At 46.9% G+C, this 16,371-nt stretch overlaps 1 long non-coding RNA gene across 1 annotated transcript; it reads right to left on the bottom strand.

Annotated features, from left to right (window-relative positions):
• Positions 1 to 2,436: 2,436 nt before the first annotated feature.
• Positions 2,437 to 16,103, bottom strand: LOC108177261 (uncharacterized). Its single transcript, XR_016220348.1, has 3 exons — positions 15,853 to 16,103; positions 9,221 to 9,259; positions 2,437 to 2,855 (listed from the first exon to the last, which is right to left on the bottom strand). It is a non-coding gene; the product is annotated as an uncharacterized LOC108177261 (long non-coding RNA).
• Positions 16,104 to 16,371: the final 268 nt, after the last annotated feature.

The raw sequence follows: 16,371 nt of genomic DNA, 5'->3' as shown, positions 1-16,371 counted from the left end.
ATAGCCAGGAATGCTGCCCAGCGCAATGTCCCATCCTATGAACAGACCACGTTTTATTTAACCACTCATCAAGTGGTAGACACTAGGGTTGTTATCACTTTGAGGCTGTTATGAATCATGCTGCCCTGGACATCCAGGTACAAGTTTCAGTTCAAACATGTTTTCAGTTATCTTGGGTACTATTTATGAGTGAAACTACTGGGTCATATGGTAACTCTACGATTAATGTTTTGAGAAACTACCAAACAGCTTTTTGAAAGTGGATATACCAATTTATATTCCCATTAGCTGTGTATGTCCAGTTTCTCCACATCCTTGTCAACACTTAATATTGTTTTCTAATACAACCATCTTAGTGGGTGTAAAGTGACATCACATTGTGATCTGTAATGTTTTGCTTTTGAACCGTCAGGCAAATGTTAACACAAAAAAATGTGAATAAACTTAATATAATTGTGGAACTAGTTCTAACCTCATGACTCCTGAATGTGGCTGTAGATCATGTTTTGCGTAATGTAATACAGAAATTGTGACAAGAATTGATAGTAAGGAGATTTATCAGTTTACTATATCCCAAGGACTTTGCTAAGCACTTTATGTAATTTATCTCCTATAATCTGATTAACCATCTTCTAACATAACTACTATTATTATCTTTAAAGGTGGCAAGACAGACTTAAGTAACTTGCTCGGTATCCCACAAATATTGCCCAAGACACGTTTTTATTTATTTTTTAAGATTTATTTATTTGAGAGACAGAGTTACAGAGATAGGGAGAGACACAGAGAGAGAGAGATCTTCCATCTACTGGTTTACTCCTGAAATAGCCACAGCCACTGGAGCTGAGCTGATCTGAAGCCAGGAGCCAGGTGCTTCTTCCAGATCTCCCATATGGTCTCAGGGGCCCATGCACTTGGTCCATCTACCATTGTTTTCTCAGGCCATCAGAAGGGAGCTGGATCAGAAATGGAGCAGCCAGGACTCGAACTGGTGCCCATGTGGGATGCCCATGTGGGAGGTTTAACTTACTGCACTGGCCCCCCAAGACAAGTTTTTAGTCCAAATAGTCTGATCTTAGGCACTCTACACCTTCTCCCCCCTATCAGAGTGTTATGCCCCTTCTACACTCAGCCGCCACCCCTGGGGCAGAATCAGAAAAGAAGGGGAGGAGGGGGGATTGGCTACAAGCTAGGGGGAGGAGGTTCATGTTTGTTGTGATTTTTAAATTTTATTTATCTATTTGAAGGAGTGTGAGAGAGCTCCCATCTGCTGGTTCACCCCTAAATGCCCACAACAGCTGGAGGATAAGGTGGGAAGAAAATGGGCAGACCAGGCGTTGGGCGTTCAATCCAGCTTTCCTATGTGAGTAGCAGGGACCCGACCCCCTCAGCCATCACCACTGCCCTCAGGGTCCATATTAGCAGAAAGCTGGAGTTGGGAGCCAGAGCTGATTAGTAAACCCGCGGATTCCAAAGTGGGACATGGGCTTTGTAACCCCTGGGCCAAATGCCCACCCCTGGTTTTTAATTTTACGTGTGGCCTGAGAATGGTGTCTGACCTCTTCTGTGATTTAGACTCATCTGCAGCTCTTCCTAGGTCCCTTCATCCTGGCTTTATTAGTTTATGTCCCATTCCCTTTTCCCAATACTTTATACTACATCATCTGAGAAATGTTACTTTCTGGCAAGGAGATGGGATTGAGGAAGCAGGTTATTTAGAGAGACACGATCACCAGGCTACAGGAATCTCAGCCCAGAAGAGAGCAGGCACCAGAGTACACTCACTCAGGAAATTGGAAATAACCTACAATAGGACTCTTTATCTCTGCATGAATGTACATTAATACAGTCCTAAAAGTCCATCTTCAACTTCATCACTTTGGGTTACGCTTGGCTAATATATAAAAACTAAGATGCTCCAGAAGAAATAACATTGAGCTCTGGGATCTGTGGTTTTTAATTGCAGTGTGAAGCCAGCTTGAATGTAGTAATGAATGGAACAGAATAGCGAATGGATAAAAATGGTGACTATTGTATGTGGTACGTACTGTGTGCCATCTCATCTTGTGTGTCTTGGGATGCAGTGATAACTAGGCAGCTTCCCTGATGCAGCTTACCATTCAGAGAGAGAGCATAACCTTTAAAATGGCTAAAGCAAAATTTAAATTTTAATGCTGCTGAGAAAAAGAAAACACTTGTTGCTTTAAGAGCAAGTAACTTAGGAACTCTCACTCACTCTGGAGGGCATGATGGCCATGGATATGCAGGACTCATGTTTGGAGAGCACAGCGGACTGCCTCTCTGGACTTCCACCATGCGTAGGGCTAAGGCCACACATGCTTCTCCCGAGCTCCAGCCAGCTGATGACCAGACCTGGTGCCAGGCAGTTTAGGCAAGGTGAGGAACTTCTCTAACGGGCACTTCTAGCCTGAGAACTCGGCATGGGCCTGGCTGCATTCTTTGCCCTTCCGGTTCTGACTTCCTCCTCTTCAGTAGATCTCAGACCTGCATGGAAATTTGACGCTTTCTCTGTCTACTCTTGGTTCTTGCCCTTTTTCCTCCAGCAATGCAGTCCCCACCCATAAATCTCTTACGTGTCTTACCTAACATTGACATTCACTTCATGGATAACCTAACTAACTGAGAGCGCTGGGAAATCTCCCTGAGGAAAGAGCAGAAGTTAGGTGAAAACTCGGGGAAGAAGGAATAGTCCCGTACAGACGGCTTGGCACAGTGCCTGGCGCAGGGCTGGAACGCAGTGAAGATGGCTTGACTTGATAGAATGCTGATGTTCTCGGTGTGGCGTGCAGTTATCCGGCATACACACTTGGACAAGGGGAGATTTATTAGTAACCCTGTTAGACGAACACCAAAACAGGATGAGCTGTAAGTTGCCCAAATGTCAGACAGTCGTTTTAATGTACACCTAGTGGGGGCTGGCAGCATGGTGTAGCAGGTAAGCCGTTTCCTGCGGCACCGCATCCCATATGGGTCCTGGTTTGTGTCCTGGCTGCTCCATTTCCAATCAAGCTCACTGCTGTTGACCTGGGAAAAGCAGCAGAGGATGGCCCAAGGCCTTGGGCCCCTGCCATCCATGTGGGAGCCCCAGGTAAATCTCCTGGCTCCTGGCTCCTGGCTCCTGGCTTCGGCTTCAGCCTGCAAAACCAGCGACCCTGATGAGCACCGGTTTGAGTCCTGGCTGCTCCACTTCTGATCTAATGTTCATGGGAAAGCAACAGAAGATGGCCTGAGGTTTGGGTCGCTGCCACCCAGGTGGGAGGCCCGGATGGAATTCCAGGCTTCTGGCTTCAGCCTGGCCACTGAGTCATTTGGAGAGTGAACCAGCTGATGGAAGATCCCTCTCTCTCTATCTCTCTGTAACTGCCTTTCAAGTAAAATAAATATTTAGAGAGTAAATAAATAAAAGCACAGTTAGTATACAAACAGGTTGGTTTCCAAATCTGATTATTTTTATGTATTATTTTATCAGAAGCAGACAACCAGGAAGTAAGCAAGCTGTTCTCCCCTGGTTCACTCTGGCCGGAGCTGAAGTCAGGAACTCAGCCTGAGCCTCCCGTGTGGGTGGCAGAAACCCATTCCCTTGAGATGTCCTCTGTTGCTTCCCAGGGTGCAGATGAAATAGCAACAAAACAAGCACTTCCGTAGGAAATTCCGCTCCTTAATGTTCCTTCCCTTTCTGGGAAGGTTTTCATTCACTGAATCATTCATTCGCGTACCCCATGCATCTTTCAGTCAGCATATGTAGTGTTGAAGGCCTACTGCTTGACAGGTTCTGTTCTAGGCAGATAGGGAAGAATGCCACGTGTGGAGGTGGGGTGACAGGAATGACGTCCTGAGAATGGAAGAGGCAGCCGACGAGCAAAGGAGGCCAACATTCCAGACCAATCGAGTTGCATGAGAACAGGGTTGGACTTAAACGAGTCCCAGAAAAATATTATGCAGGAACTGGGTTTCATTCAAAAACATCATTCCTCAAAATAAGCTATGAAAAGGACTTGGTGGGGGGATGAGTTTATTGTACAGAAAGGTGATTCTCATAAGTATCAAAATTTGGTGCCTCATTTTTTAAAATTTTCCAATTTGTATTCTGCCTAGCTTTCCACCACACACTCATATCTTAGAATTTTTCACTCAGGAAGCTCCACTCAGAGGAGAATATTTCGGGGTAATGCTCACCAGATGGCTTTTTCTATCTTTCCCAGAAAAATGCAAAGTAGGATTTGAAACTAACACTGCCACCTACAAGAAAGTACTTTGAGAAGAAGTCTGAGATGCCAGTCAGCTGGCAGGTGTTCAAGCTGCCAGTCTCTAAGAATAGGGCTTGGGAGTGGGGCTTCTGGTTTACATAAAATAGAGATGCTAGTAAAATCAAATAAAAAAAGTAGAAGAATTCTAAGTCTTGGCTGCATTCAGAAGCAATTGTCTGTTAGCCTGGGTATTTTATACCTCCGTCAGCTCAATTGTGCCAGTGGTGGTCCAAGCTCTTGGCAAGCTACTTTCAAATCTGCAGCTTAGCTTCCTTACCCTCCTAGGAATAACTGTAACATCTTCCTTCATGTTGAAAGTGTTAAATTCTGGGCCCTGTGCTGTGGCATAGTAAAGCCACCGCCTATAGTGATGGCAGCCATCTGGGCACTGGCAGCTCCATTTCTGATCCAGCTCCCTTCTGTGGCCTGGGAAAGCAGTGGAAGATGACCCAAGTTCTTGGGCCCCTGCACTCAGGTGGAAACCCAAAAGAAGCTTCTGACTCCTGGCTTCAGATTGGCCCAGCTCCAGCCTTTGGGGCCAATTGGGGAGTGAACCCTCAGATTGGAAGACCGACCTTTCTCTGCCTCTGCCTCTCCCTAACTCTGCCTTTCAAATGAATAAATAAATCTTTTTTAAAAAAGAAAAGAAAAGGTTAAATTCTTAGTATTATTAGAGGGAATGCTGGGAAAATTAGAGTTGTGCCAGAGCACAGCCCAGATGGTGCCATGCTGATGAATAACCAATATTAGTCATCAATCAATCAGTAGCATCCAGCACTCTACTCAGCACCTGGAGAGCAATTTGAAAATGACATAGAAGAAGTATACGTGATGATAGGAGATGATGAAAAAATAACTTCAGGGCTGGTGTTGTGACCCAGTGGGTTCAGCTGCCTCCTGCAGTACCAGTATCCCATATGGGCACCAGTTCCAGTCCTGGATGCACCATTAGCTCCCTGCTAATGGCCTGGGAAAGCAATGAAAGATGGCCCAAATACTTGAGCCACTGCACCTGCAAGGGAGACGTGGATGAAGTTCCTGGCTCCTGGTTTCTGCCTGGCCTAGCACTGTCCTTTGTGGCCATTTGGGGAGTGAACCAGTGAATAGAAAATCCCTCTCTGAAACTCTGCCTTTCAAATAAATATTTGAATAAGTATTTGAATAAATATCTATTTATTAGAGAGGCAGAGAAAGAGAGAGAGTCTTTCATCTGCTGGTTCACTCCCTAAATGGGCACAACAGCCAGACCTATGCCAATCTAAAGCCAGGAGCCTTGAGCTTCTGGGTCTCCCACGCGGGTACAGGGGCCCAAGACTTAGCCATCTTCCACTGCTTTCCCAGGCCATAGCAGAGAGCTGGATCAGAAGTGGAGCAGCGAGACTTGAACCAGCGCCCACATGGGATGCTGGCACTGCAGGCGGAGGCTTCCCCCCACCATGCCACAGTGCTGGCCCCAAAATAAATATTTTTAAAAAGAAAGAAAAATACCTCCAAACTGAGGGTAAAGATGGATGCAAAAATGAAATCAGCGAGAACAAAAAAGATATGTTCAGCAATCATAATGACATCCCTGGTGAAAATTTGAAAATAGGCCAATCATGAAATACTGCAGAGGATGTAGAACAAGACCCCTTAAATACTTCTGGTGACAGTAAATCATTTAAAACCCCTTTAGAAAACACTCTGGCAGTTCAAATAAAGTTGAATTTGTATATACCCATGATGCATGGCTTTCAAAATTTGGTAGACCAAAATAGACATCTTTTAATTCCCATTTTCCATGAATTTTTTTGAAATACCATCATCCCCTGCAATCCAGCATTTCCACTCCTGAGTTTGTGCCCTAAAGAAATTCTCACCCAGGAGGCATGTACCAGAATGTTAACACTGCATTGTTTCAAGCATTCCTGACAAGAAATTGAGTAACTAAACTGTAGAGCTTTTAAATTTTTCTTTATCTATTTAGTTATTTGAAAGACAAACTGGCAGAGAGAAAGGAAGAAACAGGGAGAAAGATATCTGCCATCTGCTCTTTCACTTCCCAAATGCCTGCAAAAGACAGGCTGGGCCGGCACCGCGGCTCACTAGGCTAATCCTCCGCCTGCGGTGCCAGCACACCGGGTTCTAGTCTGGGTCGGGGCGCCGGATTCTGTCCCGGTTGCCCCTCTTCCAGGCCAGCTCTCTGCTGTGGCCCAGGAGTGCAGTGGAGGATGGCCCAGGTGCTTGGGCCCTGCACCCCATGGGAGACCAGGAGAAGCACCTGGCTCCTGCCTCTTCGGATCAGCGCGGTGCGCCGGCCACAGCGTGGCAGCCATTGGAGGGTGAACCAACGGCAAAGGAAGACCTTTCTCTTTCTCTTTCTCTCTCTCTCTCACTGTCCACTCTGCCTGTCAAAAAAAAAAAAAAAAAAAAAAAGACAGGCTGGACTGATGTGAAGCGAGGAGTCAGGAACTCCACCTGGCTCTTCCACGTGACAGGCAGGAACTCAAGTACCTGGGCCACCAAAGACTGCCTGCCAGGTGCATTAGCAGGGACCTGGTTGGAAGTGCAGAGTCAGGCCTGCACTGTGGGCAACCATATGAGCACCAGTTGAGTCCTGGCTGTTCCACTTCCGATCCAGCTCCCTGCTTTGAAAGCAGCGGAAGGTGGCCCAGGTACTTAGACCCCTATCACCCATGTGGGAGACCGGGATGAAGCTCCTGGCTCCTGGCTTCAGGCTAGTCCAGGCCCAGCTGTTTCAGACATTTGGGGAGTGGAACAGTAGATGAAAGATCTGTCTCTCTTTCTCTGCCACTCTGCCTTTTAAATAAAATCTTAAAAAAAAAAAAAAAAAGTGCAGAGTAGCCAGGATATGATCCGGACTCTTGCATATGTCACCATCCCAAACAGTGGTTTAACCTGCTGCGCCGTAACTGTAGTGTACTCCTAAAATGAAGTGCAATACAGCAGTGAGGATAAATTACAGCTGCATATACAAGGGCACTTTAAAAAGTTCGTTGAAAATGGAATAAAAATACAGGGTTGTTTTGATGCAAAAAAAAATGAAAGCTGTATACAAGGGATTGTCAGAAAGTTCATAGGTAATGCATATTATGAAAAAACTATGCACATGTCAATCATGGTATAAATGTATTTTTGTATAAATTTCTAGTTAGAAACCACTTTTCTTTTTTTAATTTTTCTTATTTGAAAGAGGGCAAGAGAGAGAATTTCCATCTGCTGGTTCACTCCCCAGGTTTCTGCAGCAGCCAGAGCCTGGAACTCAACGTGGGTCTTCCACGTGGGTGGCAGGAACTCGGGTACTTGCGCTGTCACCACTGCCTCCCAGGCTGTGCGTTAGCAGGAAACTGGAATGGGACAAAGAGCTAGTACTGAACCCAGGCACTCCAGTATGGGATGCAGACGTCTGACTGCTGTTTCTCTGATCAGAGGGAGGGAGCAAAGAGAAGCTGGGCTCAGCCCTCTTGGTCTCTGAGTCCCATAATGGCGCCTTCTCACTCCTCCAAGGCACCAAGAAGCCCACCCATGCTGAAACATTTCAGCATTGAACACTGAGGTCCCCCTGACTTGTCATCCTCAATAGTTCCTGATCCTTCCTCACAGTAACTGTCATATTGGTGTGGTCAGGAACTCGCCCACCAGGCGACTAGGTCTGGGTTTGACAGGCCAAAAAATAACTTTGGAGCCTTAGTGCAAATTCATACCTCTTTGTTCACAGCTGTGGGCTAAAATGTACACAGGAAAGCAACCATTTACCCGTGATGTCCAACTGGACTGCAAGGAGGTATCTGCATCCGACCACACGCCTCAGCTTTATATGAGCTTACAGACAGTAGTGGCACCGAGCCAAACAGTTACTTAACAGGGCTGTGGGCAGCAAGCCAAGCAGGTGGGCCTGTTGGTTACCATGACATCAGTTGCCATAGAGGCACACAGATAAGGGGGCAAAGGCACAGAGGCATGGGAGCTTGATAAATTTTACTTATCGGCCTCATGTTCCTAACAATTGGGGATATTTGTGTGTGCACATAAATAATGCCCTAAACTGATTGGAGTTTATCTAGCAAGCAGCTGCTAGCATTGGTTCAGTAATTGATGCTATAATGTCCTCCTGTATGGTGTCAAAATGGCTGCCTTAGCTCCAGGCATGGTATCTGTCATCCACAAATAAATGTGTAGTAATTAATTATCCACAACAGCATAAAATTCTATAGTGTGAATATACTACAGTGTGTTGACTCTAAAAGTAAGCATTTGGGTTGTTTGCACCTTGCAGAGTTTGATTTTGTTTACGTTTTCTGTTTGTGCTAGCACACAAATATTTGCAATTAATGTTCTTTTACAAGTCTCCTAAAAGCACTAATTTCTGTACAGCCCAAACCTAGGTCTGAGTCATAGAGTATTCACAGTTCAGTTTTGTTTTATTATGCCCGTTATATATGTGATCTCCTATGATACATGTTGTTCAGTCCCTACTTTCATCCGCTACAGCAGCTGAGAAATGTGTCCGTTTCGCTCATCACTGTAGGCCCAACACTGGTATTCACGTAACAGATGCTTACTGGACATCTGCTGGGCACCAGGCTCAAGCTGGAAACACTTACTTGAGCTTCCCTCCTCTCCTCTTCCTCCAGCTCGGCCCCCAGTTCTGACAGTACAGTTTGCTAGTTCAAAGCCACAACGGTCATTATCCAAGACACGCTCCCTTGATACTGGTTGGAAAGGGCTTGAGCCTCCCAGGGTGCTGAGCCACATGACGTAGCCACGCAGCTGGCGCCCGCTCTGCCTGGAGAGTAAAGTGACTTGGAGCCCCTGACGCTCTGGTGCAGGGACAGCTCGCTCAGCAGCACGGAGCAGCCTGCCCGAGAAGCTGCCTCACAGGTGCTGACTGTGACTTCTCTCCCCGTACCTGTCCTCACACACAACTGTCCTTCCTTTTTGTCTGCACTCACCTGTGGCCATGGGACTGGAGGAGGAGTCCGCAGTCTTGGCTGTGAAGAAGAGTGGCACCAGTTAGCTCTTTATCCGTAGATCATGATTTGTCTATCAAACTAACCCCAGGGGCCAGCACTGTGGCGCAGCAGGTTAATGCCCTGGCTTGAAGTGCTGGCATCCCATATGGACGCCGGTTCAAGAACCGGCTGCTCCACTTCTGATCCAGCTCTCTGCTGTGGCCTGGGAAAGCAGCAGAAGATGGCCCAAGTCCTTGGGGCCCTGCACCCGTGTGAGACCCAGAAGAAGCTCCTGGCTCCTGGCTTCAGACCGACACAGCTCCAGCCGTTGTGGCCAGTTGGGGAGTGAACCATCCGATGGACGATCTCTCTCTCTCTCTTTCTCTCTCTCTCTGCCTCTCCTCTCTCTGTGTAACTCTGACTTGCAAATAAATAAATAAATCTTAAAAAAAAAAAAAAAAAAAAAACTAGCCCCAAACCCCAGGCATTGCTGTTTGGATTGGAAAGAGAACTGATACACAAGCCAAGGATGGCCCTATATGGGCCAAGCGTGACCGACACCAGGTACTTCTGGGGTGGCTTCACCCAGTTTCTATCTAGTAACTTCATTCCTACTGTTCTCCAATAAGATCAAGCAGTCAAATTCTGTCCTCAATATTACAAATGGTGGATGAATGAAGAGAAGACAGATTAGTGTAACTGGTACTGCAGTTTGTGATCCTAGTGATATTGAACGTTGCACTAGGTCCTTGTGTAGGGAAATGTGTGACCTGAGGCAGCTTCCCTTGCACCAAGCCTCCGTCAGAGAATGGAATCCCGTTTTAGCAGCACCGGATGGCTGCACCGGCTTGTCATGTCCCCAGCCATCACGTTGTGTCATTGTCAAAGTTCTGCTTTCGTCCCCAGCCCGACACTGAGTTCCTCATGAGAACTTCCCTGTGGGTCCTTTAACCCCTGGCAGATTGCTGAGTGCACACACAGCGAAGTTCCCATGAGTATTTGAGAGGCAGGGTAACCTTGTAAAGTTGGCAGTAATTCAACATAAAACATTTTATTCAGCTATGAAAATAACATAACAGTCAAAATATAAACAATGGAAGGGAATCCACGTGCCTTTTTCTCTACCACTCTCAACTCTTCTGCCCGAGGATATTTGTCAACAGTGTGTTGGGGGTTTTCCCAGACCTTCTCAAATACCCAGAACGCTAATCTGAAGGGGCCCCCCAGTACATGTGATAACATTACAGGACATTTTCCTTCCATGTCTAGTTGCCCCTTTTGAATTTCATTCTACAAATAGAAGGAAACCTCCCACTGCACGACAGCACAACAGTGGGCTTGGCCAGGTGGGTACAAGGGAATCGAGTAATGGAAAAAAACTGCTGGGCTCACATGAGGTTGCTTCAGGCTGCGATTCTGGGTAGACCTGAATTCCTATTTTCAGGAAAAGGCGGTGTGTTTTGGGATCTGTTTTCCTAAAGCTTCAGGTTGATTCCCTGTTATTTAGCATGAGTGACTGCATTTGCTTTCAGTATGATGTCTGGGAACCTAATGCAGGGGCTCGGTCCCACAAAACAGCCTCTCCTAATTTTTGTTTACATATAAAAGTGAAATTACACTGTAAATATTATGCTGAAACTTGCTTTTTTTTGAAAGATTTATTTATTTATTTGAAAGGCCCAGTTACACAGAGAGAGAGGTCTTATTTCCACTGGTTCACTTCACAGATGGCCTCAACGTTCAGAGCTGGGCCAATCGGGAGCCAGGAGCTTCTTTCAGGTCTCCCTCATGGGTGTAGGGGCCCAAGCACTTGATCCATCCTCTGCTGCTTTCCCAGGCACATTTGCAGGGAGCTGGGTCAGAAATGAAGCAGCTGGGGCATGAACCAGCACTCGTATGGGATCCTGGCACTGCAGGCGGCAGCTTTACCTGCTATGCCACAGCGCCGACCCCAGCAACTTGCTTTTTAACTTCAACAATATAGTTAGTAGTCCTGTGTGTGTACATATAGTTGTTTATTCCTTTAAGTAGCTGTTTAGGGTCATAATTTATTTAAATGGTTTTTTTAAAGATTTATTTTATTGATTTTGAAAACAGAGTTAAAGAGATAGACAGAGAGAGCTCTTCCATTCCCTGATTCACTCCCAAAGTGGCCGCAATGAGAAGAGATGGGTCAGGCCAAAGCTAGGAGCTAGGAGCTTCATCTGGTTTCTCAAGTGGGTGCAGAGACCCAAGGACTAAGGCCATATTCTGCTGCTTTTCCAGGCGCATTAGCAGGGAGCTAGGTCAGAAGTGCAGCAGCCAGGACTCAAACTGGCATCCATAAGGGATGCTGGCATTGCAAGCGGCAGCTTAGCCCACTGAGCCATGACAATGCTGGCCCCTATTTAAATTATCTTATATGATGGGGCCAGAGCTATGGCATAGTGGATTAAGCTGCTGACCCGGCTCCTTGCCAATGCACCTTGGAAAGCTGTGGAAGACGGCCCAAGTATGTGGGTGCCTGCAGCCATGTGGGAGACTTGGAAGAAGCTCCTGGCTCCTGGCTTTGGTCTAGCCCAGCTCTGGCCATTGGGGCCATTTGGGGAGTGAATCAGCAGATGGAAGATTCTCTCTCTCTCTCTTTCTCTCTTTCTTTCTCTCTTTCTCTTATTTATTTGAAAGGCAGAGCTATGGAGAGAGAGAGAGAGAGAGGCAGAGAAAGAGGAAGATCTTCCATCTGCTGGTTCACTCCCAAAATAGGCACAACAGATGGGTCTGGTCCAGGCTGAAACCAGGGACCCAGAACTGCACCCAGATCTTCCATGTCACTGACGGGGACCCAAGGACTTGGGCCATCTTCTGCTGCCTTCCCAGGTACATCAACAGGGAGCTGGGTTGGAAGTGTAAGGCCACCACAAAACACACCAAACACCGGTGTTAAAGAAAGGTTTATTGTCGGGTGGCGGAAGCCAACAGGCCAGAGGGAGAGAGAGAGCGCGCATGTGTGCGGGAAGCAGGTCCTGTTATGCTCTTGCAGGGAATAGGGAAGTGGGCCAGCAAATCCCATTAGGATGGGGGTGGAAAGCAGCAGAAGATGGCCCAAGTGTTTGGAGCCCTGCCACCATGTGGGAGATCCAGATGAAGTTTCTGAGTCTGGGCGTCAGCCTGGCCCAGCCATGGGCACTGCAGCTATCTGGGGAATGAGCCAGCAGATGGAAGCACTCTCTCACGCTCTCTCTCCTTCTTTTTCTGTAATTCTTACAAATAAATTAAATTAATAAATATTTTTAAAAGGACAGCCTTTGGCCTGAGTCGCAGCTCAATAGGCTAATCCTCTGTCTTCAGCACCAGCACCCCAGGTTCTAGTCCCGGTCGGGGCGCCGGATTCTGTCCCAGTTGCCCCTCTTCCAGGCCAGCTCTCTGCTGTGGCCCGGGAGTGCAGTGGAGGATGGCCCAAGTGCTTGGGCCCTGCACCCCATGGGAGACCAGGAGAAGCACCTGGCTCCTGCCATCGGATCAGCGCGGTGTACCAGCCGCAGCGAACCAGCTGCAGTGGCTGTTGTGGGGTAAACCAATGGAAAAAGGAAGACCTTTCTCTCTGTCTCTCTCTCACTGTCCACTCTGCCTGTCAAAAAAAAAAAAAAATTCAAAGAGAATGCATACTATGAAAAAGAAAATGCATGGGTTTCAAAATTTAAAAAAAGACAGCTTTTATATGCAGTTCCTTGGTTTAGAAAGTCAAAAAACAATAAAATAAATTTAGATTTAGAAATTATGATTTATAATGTACAGTACCGTTGTTGACTGAGACAGTTTGCATGGGTAATCGTTTTTATCCCGACATATTTCAGTAGTTCACATGTGTTAAATCCGGTGGTTGGGACCGGAGAAAAGCCTTGTCTGGTTCCTTTCCTCTTCTGACTTCAGCCACCTTCCCTGGCAGATAAGGGAACAGCCATAGCTGGACACGGTCTGTGCTCCTCGGAGAGCCTGTGGGACAAAAAACACATCCCCGCTGCTCTGATTCTCCTCGTTCTCTTCTTTGGAATCTATTCGTATGTGGGTGCAGGTCCTGGTCAAAAACACCCGGACTTCTGAGACTTTCAGTTTTGGAGGTGGACGCGCTCGAAGGGCAAGGCGGGAGCTCCCCTGCAGCAGTACAGGGCGCAGAGCTGGAGCTCCGTGGCTGGTGGCACGTGGCACGAGCTGGATCTCTAGGCCAGCACTCGGAGAAGCCTTCAGACAGGCTTTTTCAGCACGGTGCTGATACAGCTCGCGTCTGATTTCAACTCTGCCACTTCTAATCCTGCAGTTCTGCGACCTTGTTGTTAGCGCAGGGCTTCACGGGACTGTTGAGAACATCATGGTTGACTCACCAGTGTCACTGCAGGGTTGATGGAATGGGAATACTTCCTCAGTCTCCTTTCCCTGGCTCACTCTTTTTTTTTTTTTTTAAGATTTATTCTATTTATTTGAAAGTCAGAGCTACACAGAAGGAGAAGGAGAGGCAGAGAGAGAGGTCTTCCACCCGCTGGTTCACTCCCCAATTGGCCACAACGGCCGGAGCTGCACCCATCCGAAGCCAGGAGGCAGGAGCTTCTTCCAGGTCTCCCACGCGGGTGCAGGGGCCCAAGCACTTGAGCCGTCTTCCACCGCTTTCCCAGGCCACAGCAGAGAGCTGGATCGGAAGAGGAGCAGCCAGTACTCGAACCAGTGTCCATATGGGATGCCGGCACTGCAGGCGGCAAATTTACCTGCTACACCGCAGTGCCGACCCCTTTCGGCTTACTCTTACTGGGTGGCATGCAAATTTCTAGTGGTTGGTTGGGTTGTTCCTCTTTAAATGTAGAATAGCCAACTAAGTAGAAGAAACCACACAGACCAATGCATCATATGGAAATCGGTCTTCTTCTGGAAAGATCAATCAGGATCCCAGGTTTGGTCATCCCCAGAAAAATATGAATGTGGCCCATAATAGCCTCCAATAAAGAATGCAAAGGTAGGTAAATGGGAGGTATATAAGATGAGAGAGGGAGTAGGAGGTGGGATGGGAGTGGAGTGGGAGGACGGGAATGGGGAGAAGAACCACTATATTTCTAAAAGCTATACATATGAAATTTGTGTTCATTAAATAAAAGCCTTCTTTAAAAAAAATGCAAAGAGTTTTGCCTCTCTTGGAGCCCCTTGTAGGCCACTCTGGTTGAAGGTCTCTAACTTAAATAAATCTTGCTTGTAAATACGTCTTGCTTTTCTCTTTGCCTTGTCCTCTTGGAAATTTTTCTTCCATGTGAGACAAAGCACCGAGGTCATCTCTTTGCCGCCACCATTTCACCAGTAGCACAGATCCCTGCTGACGTGCTCGAGGAAGCTCCTGGCTCCTGGCTTTGGTCTGGCTAGCTCTGGCCATTGCGACCACTGGGGAGTGACCCATTGAATGGAAGGCTTTTCTGTCTTTCACTCTCTCTCTCTCTCTCTCTCTCTCTCTGTGACTCTATCTTTCAAATAAATAAACAGTCGACAAGACCTTTCTAGTCAAAGTGATCAATTATAAAACACCATCAGCTGGGTGGCAGCATTGTGGCATAGTGGGTAAATCCGCTGCCTGTGATGCCAGCATCCTATATGGGTGCTGGTTTGAGACCCAGCTGCTCCACTTCCAATCCAACTCCCTCCTAATGAGCCAAGGAAAGCAGCATAAGATGCCCCAAGCACCTGGGTCCCTGCACCCACATGGGAGACCCAGAAAAAGTTCATGGCTCCTGGCTTAGGCCTGGCCCAGCCCTGGCTGTTGTGGCCATCTGGATTGTCCACCAGCATATACAAGATATCTGTGTGCCTGTGTGTCCGTGTGTATGTGTCCATCTCTCTCTCTAACTCCGCATTTCAGATAAATTTTTAAAAACATTTTTATAGAGTAACATATTTTATAAAAAATACCACCAACTGCTTAAGAAAGTATCTGTGCCTTAATCTTGTTACCAAGATCAGAGCTTCAGTTCCCGCTTTGCCACCAACTGGTTCTATAAGCAAATGATAAACTCTCAGAGTCTCTTGCAGAACGGAGATGATAAAAATATCTACAGAATGCTGAAGATTTTACAAAGCACTGGATGTGAAGAAGCATTAGGCCCTAGCAAATTGTGACACTCATTAGATTTAGGTAAGGTAAAGGGAGGAAAAAAGGAAATTCATTTTCCTGGAAATGACATTTCAGCAGAGAAATAGCTCAGAGGCTTTGATCGAGAAGTGTCGGCACCTGTCTGAACCTCTGCTCACCTCACCCGCAGAGGGGAGAGAGGGCGTGAGGGCACCATTAGGTGCGTCTGCCTCAATCAGCAGTAGCCACACACGTTAAATGTTCCCTGTGTGGCCCGCGCTGTCCTCCCTGCTTTCTGCTGATTGATTGTCTGATCATCACAACACCATTGAGGCAGGCTTTGCTTTCTGTTCAGACCTGAAGGAGAGGTCTTTCTAAATTCTTTTTGTTTTGCCTTATTTTAATAATTTATTGACTTAGTTTATTCAGGGGCGTTGTTCCTTTTTTGAGAAAGAAAATACAGAGAAGAACTCAACATTGGTTATCTAATGCCACATAACAAATCACCCCAAAACTTTCGCAACTCTGGAAAAACGAACATTTTTTATGTCACCTGATGTCTAAGGGTCCGGAAGCAGAGAGTGACGTAGCTTGGTGGTTGTTCTTCAGCCTCACGAGGTCATGGTCAGGCTGCTGGCCAGAGCTGTGTTCATCTGAAGAGGCGGGAGGGTCTGCCTCCGAGCTCACTCGTCTGGCTGCTGCGGGGAGACTTCAGTTCCTCACACACCCCGGAGAGAGGGGACATGAAAGAGCCCAGGAGAGAAGCGGCAGTCTCCTAGTCTTGGCCACGACAGCTCATATTCTGTTTACGGGAAGCAAGACACCAAGTCCAGCCCCAACGAAGAGAAACTAAGCTCCACCTCCCAGGGAGGGAATATCAAAGAATTTATGAATGTATCCCAAAACTACAAGGAGTACAAAGAAAGACAAAACGGTGGTGTGCTCCCTGCCGCAAATCGGCAATTATTACCATATTTTCCTCAAGAACACTTTCGATAAAAAGAATATTAGAAATATGCCCCGTCCCAATCCCCTTCCGATTCTCAAGACATAACAGCAGTCAAATTACGTG

Source organism: Oryctolagus cuniculus, chromosome 14, assembly GCF_051225735.1.
Source record: "Oryctolagus cuniculus isolate XC-2025 breed Fujian yellow rabbit chromosome 14, ASM5122573v1, whole genome shotgun sequence".
NCBI classification, from domain to species: Eukaryota; Metazoa; Chordata; class Mammalia; order Lagomorpha; family Leporidae; genus Oryctolagus; species Oryctolagus cuniculus.
This window is presented reverse-complemented; position numbering and strand designations above follow the sequence as displayed.